General features: G+C 31.2%; 1 long non-coding RNA gene across 4 annotated transcripts; it reads left to right on the top strand.

The window, feature by feature from the left end:
- Positions 1-445: 445 nt before the first annotated feature.
- LOC101260999 (uncharacterized) lies at positions 446-6,031 on the top strand. Of its 4 annotated transcripts, XR_738930.4 has the most exons (6): positions 450-530; positions 1,479-1,508; positions 1,620-1,796; positions 2,009-2,157; positions 5,590-5,722; positions 5,834-6,031. It is a non-coding gene; the product is annotated as an uncharacterized lncRNA (long non-coding RNA). The 4 variants fall into 4 exon arrangements; XR_183353.5 differs by lacking the exon at positions 1,479-1,508 and having other exon boundaries at positions 446-530; XR_011213282.1 differs by lacking the exon at positions 1,479-1,508 and having other exon boundaries at positions 452-530; positions 1,625-1,796.
- Positions 6,032-8,335: the final 2,304 nt, after the last annotated feature.

Here is an 8,335-nt window from a genome sequence, read left to right as displayed (position 1 = left end):
AAAACTTAGAGAGTGTTAGGGTGATTTAAAAGTTGGTCAAACTGATTTTTAAATCAGTTTTTTATTTTGTGTTTGACAAATATAAAAATTAACTTCAGATTATTCAAAAATGACTTAAAAAAATTAAAAAGTGTTTGGAAAAGTAAAAAATAAATTAAAATACATTTAAAAGACTTAATGTCAAAAATCAACAGTAACTACCTTTTATTTTTCGACTTAAAAGAAATTTCATTTTGATTTTTTATTTTTAACTTAAAAGCTACTTTTTAAATTCAATTCAGATACACTCTTACTTTGAGTTCAATGTGTTCACATCGTTTTACTCTTCTTACTGAAATATTAGAAATATATTAGAAATGACTTGTTCAACATGCTTGTGTCATCACATTTAAGGGTATTTTTGTCTTTTTGATGCTTAATATAGCTACATATCTTACACATATGACACCCCCTCATTGTTTACTGTCTTTCTTCTTCTTCATATGCTCATAAAAATTTCTCCTTTGTATAGCATTCATTCGAATTTCTAGGTAAGCTTCTTCCTAATGTTTCTTTGATTTTTTTTTGTGCATTTTTGTTGTCCTTAAATTGATAGTTCATTAAAAAGTATTTCCTAATTGATCTTTCTTTGAACAATTTGATTTGGGTGTGTTGATATTTTTCTCTTTTTTTTCATTTGGATTTGTTGTTGATGTTCAATTTTTGTTGTGCTTTTCAATGATTTCAATTTTTGTGCCTTTAATTTGGGTTTTCTGTTGGAATCAAATTCTGGGTTTCTTCATTTTTGTTGATCTTCTTTCATAACTTTTTTCTGTTCATATACAATTTTTTTGTCAGAATCAACTTTTTGAATTACTTCATTTTAGTATTATATTATTGTGGGTTTATGTTGGAGTTTCTTCACCTCATAAATTTGTTTTTGGCTCAATATAAAAATCTTGAGAAAAAATAGATTCATACATGTTGTGAAGTTTTGATTTTTCACTTTTTTTTATGTTAGTATCAATTTGATTTCTCTCATCTCACTCTAGCTGGTATGCTGTTATTTTCACATTGTTTTGTTCATGAGTTCAATCTGGGTGTCTTCATATTTGGAGTTTTTTTCAATTTGAGTTAGTTTTTCATGTCCAATTTTTTCTTTTGCTTAAAAGACCTTGATAATTTAAAGCTTCAATTTTGATTTTGTTGTTTCATTTTTCAATTCGCCCATGTTGCATTTCAATGTTTTTTTGTCATATGCAGTAATTAATTTGACTTTCTTTCTGTTCATATGGATTTTTGATGCAATTCAACGGAAAAAAAAATTTCAGGACAACTTTGATTCCGAGCGAACCAATTTTTTGTGTTAGATTGGCATTATTTATGGCCACCAACATTTCATCGGAGCATATTAGAAAAGATATAAAGAATGAAGAGATATTAAAACTAATCCATCTATATTTTGTATGTTTTTGTATATATGTAAATGGTGTATCAAGTCATTGTCAACTGAGTTGTCCTTTGTACAGGTGAGTCCCTCGAATTAGCAAATTGACTTTGTATGCTATTTTACTTTTATGAAAATGCCTTTGTAGTGTTGATGTAAGTCGTAGCACCTTAAGTCGTATGGTTTTGTATAGAAAAGGAGAACACTACATTCTGAGGAGAAAGTTTGTGCACAAGCTAATCAACTTGAAAAGCTGGTTGTGAAGATAAAAGAGGAAGTTGAAATGAAGAAAAAGGAGAAAAGAGACTTCGTAGCGCATAAAGGTGAAATTGAGAATAGAATATCTAAGTTAAATTAGAAGGTTGACAAGGTGAGCATTTGATATATTTTACTTCTTTTATAAGATAATCAGTAGCTTATTTGCATTCTTTTCTCTTTTCTTTGTGATTGTAGTTTTCTGAATCGTTTTCTTTTCTTATCTAAAAACACTTTATGTCAATATTTTGAGATAACAGGGTGATTTCCAAAACATTTGTCTATGCATTAATATCCTAATATTCATTTATTTTTTCTTTTATGTAGGATTGGATTGTTGTTACTTCCCATTTAATTGAAGCAATAGAAGGAGATATGGTGCAACACAAAAGAAACCCAATTTGCCTGGAGCATAGCACTAGCCTATATCTCGTACACCAAAACGACTAAAGGTCCATGTGTCCATTTTCTCCAAGGTTTCTCCTACTTCCTTTTTGCTGCAATGCTGTTATTCTTAGTGCAGATGTTTCTAAATATAGTTATATTTCATGAACTTCTTATCTTATGTTGTTTGTAGCTTGTGGATAAGAAATTTTTTCTTGGATACTTTTAAAATATAGGCTAGTGATGATGTACATAATGAGGAACATCAGATTTTTCACTAAAATTATACATTGTTCTAGTGTGTTATACATTTTCATTGAGGTAAGAATTTAATATTTTGCTTAACTTAAGTATATAAGCGAAGACTAAACTGATCGAAGAAAACTCTAAAGACGCTAAAGTAGGAGATGAGTAGTTCCTTTCAGTTTTCCTACTTGAAGTGTCTGGATTATAGGAGGGAATTGGACACATTTGTCTAGCTGCTCCAAGTCATAAATTTGTTTATTTACAAATATTTATATTTTAATTAAGGGAATCTATCAAAAAATTTAAATCGGTGCATCTTTTCCCCCACCACTGCAATGTTCTGCAATCCATATTGTTTGAGTTCTTGATAGGATGAGAGGTTTGGTGAACAAATAGTAGCTCTCTAGCAGCTGGTGTTACACCATATGACAAGGTACATTCTGCAGGAATTGTGCTATGAATTACAACTATTATTTCAAAGGTGTAGCAAAGTTTTTTTTAAAAAAGTTTTAGGAATTGTTTTTGAGGTACCAAATAGTGGAATATCATTGAGATATTTTTCTTGAACTTGATGAAATTATGTCTGCCAACGAAACCTAAATCAAATACTAGATGGTAAGCTGCCAGGATTAAGCGATTTCACATTAAGAACTTACTTGTCGTTTGCTTAAATACACTATCCGTTATTCATGATGCGTATGTTCGTGAGAATCGCTGCAATAAGTTCAATTTTATTTTCTTAACAGTCTTTGTTTCTCTAAGTACAGATAAACAGTATAAAATGTTACCATTTCTAAGCAGTCAGTCTGATGATTCACTTTATTCAAGACACGTGTAGTTCACTCGACTACACTCGACGTTTCTTGTGCTTATTGAATTCTTTGTTCTCAATCGTTAGTTTTCTACTATGCTTTGTCTGTTAACATTCACATTGTTGGGTCTCTTTTAGTTCTTCTACATTGTTGAGTTGTTACACTCATTTTCACTTGCAGTGTTAAGTTTAAGATATACAACTTATACCATAATTTGAGCTATTGGTATGTCCATTGATGCTTGCTTATTATTCTGGTTTTTACCGTACATTAGATTCCTTTTGTGGTTTTGTAGAATTGTGACGCCTTATTTTTTTTAAGGTGAACTAACTTAGTCTTATGTTTCGAGTTTTGTAAATCTTAACTATCCCATATAGCTGGCCCAAATTATTTTGCTATCGTAAAGTAGTCAATTGATTAACACAGTAACAAAATTTTATGTTTTTAGAGTCAAAAATGGTTAGAAATTTCAATATCAGTTCTTGATTCTTAAGGATGAATGGATGTGTCACAATTATATACAGGAGGAATATAGAAAAACTCGTGATTGATTAAGTAAGTTTTCAGCTACATTCAAATTGTGCCTATTTCTAAATAGTTTAATTCTTGAAAATTGGTAAATATGAACTTTTGATTCAGTTAGAACTTAAATCATAGTCCTTTTGCTTTTGGGGTGGGGGATAGTGGAGGTAGTTGAAATGAAAAGACCCATTTTCATTGTTGTTAAGTGCAGGTTAGGTGAGGTATTTGTTGTAACTCGTCCTTAATAGAATATCATTTCATGAAAAGTTATTTCTGCTAGGGAAAAGAAACCTATTACATAGACCTAGATATGGATAGGTATACCTGTTGTGCAAGTTATACTAAGCTTTTTTTTAAATTTATGTTAAAGGATCGGGCGATATGTGTCCTCCTATTTAACCTGTTTGCTCTAAATTATGAATTTTATTTTTGATGTCTGCAATAACTGCTATGGACTTTATTTTCTTTATACGTCTCGCGGTGACATACTTTCTTGAAGGAATAGTTAATTTTTAATTGTTATAGAAAGTGTAGACAGTTGAATATATTATTAACCTGAAAAGTCATGATAAACCTCTGCCATGTCTTTCACAATTTGATCATTGTTGCACACATCAAGTTTGAGTAAAATATCAGTACGAAAAAATTAGGAACATTTATATGAACGTAACAATTTCATTTAAATTAATATTTACTCGATATAGCCTTAAAGAAGCTTTTTAGTAGTAAGTTTCAAAGTTTTGCAAAAGGATCTTCATTAGGTAATGTTTGTGCTAATTAGGCAACTTTGGTACAGTTGTTTAGCTGATAACTTAATGATTTGAAAAAAAATCCGATTTTGTTGGTTTGTGTGAGGGGGTTGATTTGAAGTTGGTATCTTGGAGGGGTGGGGGTGATGTTTGATGATTTTTGAGTTTGATTATTAGTATTTATAAACTATGAGATTAGGTGGTAATGTTGTAAAGGGGTTGTCTTGGGATGTAAGAAATCAAAGGGAAGGAAGAAAAAAGAAGGGGATGAGGAGGAGATTGGGTACTGGATGAAGTTGAGGTTTATTATTAGATGTTTTTTCTCAATATCTAAAGTTAATACCTCCATCAGTCACACTAGCATTCGCTGTGGTAATTTTGAACTCACATTGAAGAAAATCCATTGTTTTGTTATGCTTGCAAATTTTAATTGCATTTTTCAATTGGTTTTCCTTGAAGATTAGTCCAATCTCATAAAAAATTGTCACTTAATAGTCGCTCAGGATATGAGGTTAGACGGAGAGGGGTTCTTCTTTTGTTATTTTTGTTGGAAATGGTTATTGAGCTAGGCATGCCTTGTTATTATTAGCTTGAGACTGTTTGTTGCTGTGATTTTGAAGTGCTATTCTCCATTTATAAAATAATGAAATGAATTGAGTTTAGTTTAGTTAAATTGTGTGCAGGTAAATATTTAAAAAAATTGATGTCGAAAGAAATGTCCATATGTTTCTTCTGCTTTAGAATTTGATGATTTTAACTCTAGAAAACTAATAATGAAAGCCAACTTAAAGAAATTCCAGATGGATAGTGTATTCTGTAAGAGGCATTATTTCATTTTATAGATAAAAGTAATTTGTTTTTGACATATCTTGAAGAGGTATTAGTAGAACAGACCTAGGGAACTTGTGAATGCTCCTTTTTGAAAGGCCACAGTTATGTAGGGGCACAATCTCATACTCTTCGAAAATGTCAACGATTGCGTGTTGGATTTTTCAAAAATTGTGCTATTTTGAAGAATACAACACGGATGTGGCATCGAAACATTAGCATTACACAGATATCGATTTTGAATCTAGTGATGCTATATTAATATAGCAACCTGTAATGATACTCACCTTATTCCTAGCTAAATAATCACATATTTATTCAACACTTTATTTGTTCAACAACCAATGTTATCTCCTTTTGTTAACAGTGTAGTATATACCACTATTTTGCAATATGGTTGGCAACACCATTTTGTCTACTCAACTACTACAATTGTTGATGGCGTACAATTTTGTTGTTGATAGCGTGGGCTTTGTTGCCTACTTCTTGGAAATTGATAGGTACTTAGATCTTGCAATAACTCACAAATTCTTAAATAATCCAATACTATACTCCTCTTTTACTCCTCCACATAATGATATACTAAATTCATTTTCCTTTTTATTTCACAGAGACTTTCTATCTGGCGCTCAGTTGCACTATTGAAATGCAACATTATGTAAATACACTGCAGCATTATGTAAATACTATAGAATGACTCTATATATGCACTTTTCTTACATTCGACTCACACAATTTAGCAACGTTGCGCCCGTGCTTGCACGGAAAACTCTTGCCTAGTCCTATATATATAGTATTAGTATTTAATATCTTTGCAGATTTAAATTGAGAAATTTTTATTTAGTGGTAGGTTCGGACATGGTTTTTGCTATTACAATGGAATGAACTAGAACTTTTAACATATTTGTCCTTCAATTTAACTAAAACTCCATTATGACTGCTCCAGCTTTCCATCATGCATGCATATTGTTGTGCTTTTGATGATCGATTTCAACGCTTCACATATTGAAATTAGTTCACTATATTATTATTCCTTTTAAAGTTCATTTTCTTCTTAGAAGTTTGTATTTTTTTTCTCTTAAATTAATATGCTTTCTCGGTGGTCGTTACTAAGTTTTCTTTTCTAACAAGACAACGTTACTTTCTCAAGTCAATAGAGTTATTTAAAATAAAAGTACGAGAGCATAATAATTTTCATACATTCCAAAAAAAAAAGAATGAGACGTAGACAAAAAGTTCATGCCAAGTAAATAATAATAATCATGATATTATATTTAAGAATAATTGGTGTTAAAGTCTCTATTAATCCTCTTATCTATTTCTTGGAATATAAATTTAAGGATTTTTGTGTTTAGTTTTGAATTTGTATTGAATTTGAATTTGATTCACAAAAAAACACTTTGATGGACAAAAATATGTGAATTTGTTCTTTTAAAACCATAATATTACATTTGTCTTGAATACTTAGGTATTTAATTTACCTTCATCCTTGATCTTCATAGAGAACTTATAGCTTTTAATCCTCGAAATCCTCTAGCCTCTTAAATTGAGAAAATCCTTATGATAGTTATAGGTTAGAAGAATTGTGACAAGGACAAACTCTTTTCATTCATATTAACGTTGACATGATGATATTGATTGACTCAAACATGTCCTTGTATCAAGATGGAAGAGATAACAAATTCTTCTTGACCAATCAAAATAAAATTCTCATGACAATATTTGATTAGCTAGATCATGCAACTGCTACGAGGGTGAAACTTATATGGTCAAGACAACCTTCTTTTACCATATTTTGGTTGATATAATGGTCTTTGATTAAATGAAATATGTCATTTATGTTGGGACGGAACAATTGTGATGAGGGATTTTTTTCCCGATAGATTAGGCTGAAGTTGACATGATGATATTCGATTAGTTGAGAGGGAAGTATTATGATTAGGATGATTTTTTTACCAATAAACTTTTAGTTTACATTGTATAATGGTTGAAACACGTCAATTGTACACGAGGCGTGTTCTCAAAAGTGGTTAATTTGACTAGATACGTTGTATCACTTTTAACATGTGGCATGAACCTATTGACCGTTTCACTTGGCTTACAGGGCAAACCAAATCGCACATAAATTATTAATATATTTTTAATTTGGTATAATACACATTAATTCTAAAACCCTAAAAATTTAAATAAAAACAAGAACTTGATATGTGTGTGTGTGCGCACCTGTGCTGTGTGTGTGCTCGTGCATGCGTGCTGCGTGTGAGTATATGTGCGTGTGCGCGCGCTGTGCGTGTATGTGTGTGTGTACTAAGCAAGAAATGTAGGGTTCTACTGACGGCAAAATAAAGCGCCCTATCATATCCAAATTCTTGCAGCCGAAGCCAAAGATCAAGAAAAAAAGATTGTCATCATCAAGAGGGTCGAACTATTTCCGAAGACCCCATTGAAGATAAAATATTCAGAGATATTCCGGAGCCAGCGATGTAGAAATGGAATCAACAAATTCGGGAAATCGCGAATTCCAATCAAGTTGAAATGGAAACAATAGATTTGCGAATCGTAAATCCAATCAAATTGATATGGAATCAACAAATTTACAAATCTTGAACTCCAACGAAGTTGAAATCTATCCTACCTGCTTAGTTCTAATTTCATTGCTATCACTGAATATAACAATGGCTATAAGAGCTGAGATGATGATATTGAGTTGAAAAATATCCTCTTTTACTCAGCTCAGTTTCATTCTGGTAAGAACTTGGAATCAAGCTCTAATTATGGTGTTGGTAAAAAAACCTATAAAAATTAAGTATTCTGTTGTTCCAGATTCACTTGACCTAAAGAATAGTATTACTTAAGAGGGGGAATCTTCATGTACTTTCTGTGAGATCTGTGAAGATGTATTTTCGCTGTCAAACATAATGATATGGGGCACCAATTGCAACCATCATTACTGTGAAGAATGCATACATAATTATATAGGTAAAAATGTCGATGAGGTTATCCAAGAGGTTGTTATAAGGTGTCCTACTTCTGATTGCAAGGAAATTTTAGATATCAATTTAATAATGTTGGTCGATTTTCTTATTAGAGTAAGAGATGTCAGTCGTCTAATA

The sequence above is a fragment of the Solanum lycopersicum genome, chromosome 12 (genome assembly GCF_036512215.1).
Source record: "Solanum lycopersicum chromosome 12, SLM_r2.1".
Taxonomy (NCBI): Eukaryota; Viridiplantae; Streptophyta; class Magnoliopsida; order Solanales; family Solanaceae; genus Solanum; species Solanum lycopersicum.
The sequence above is the reverse complement of the archived record's forward strand: the minus strand, read 5'-3'. Positions and strand labels throughout refer to the sequence as shown.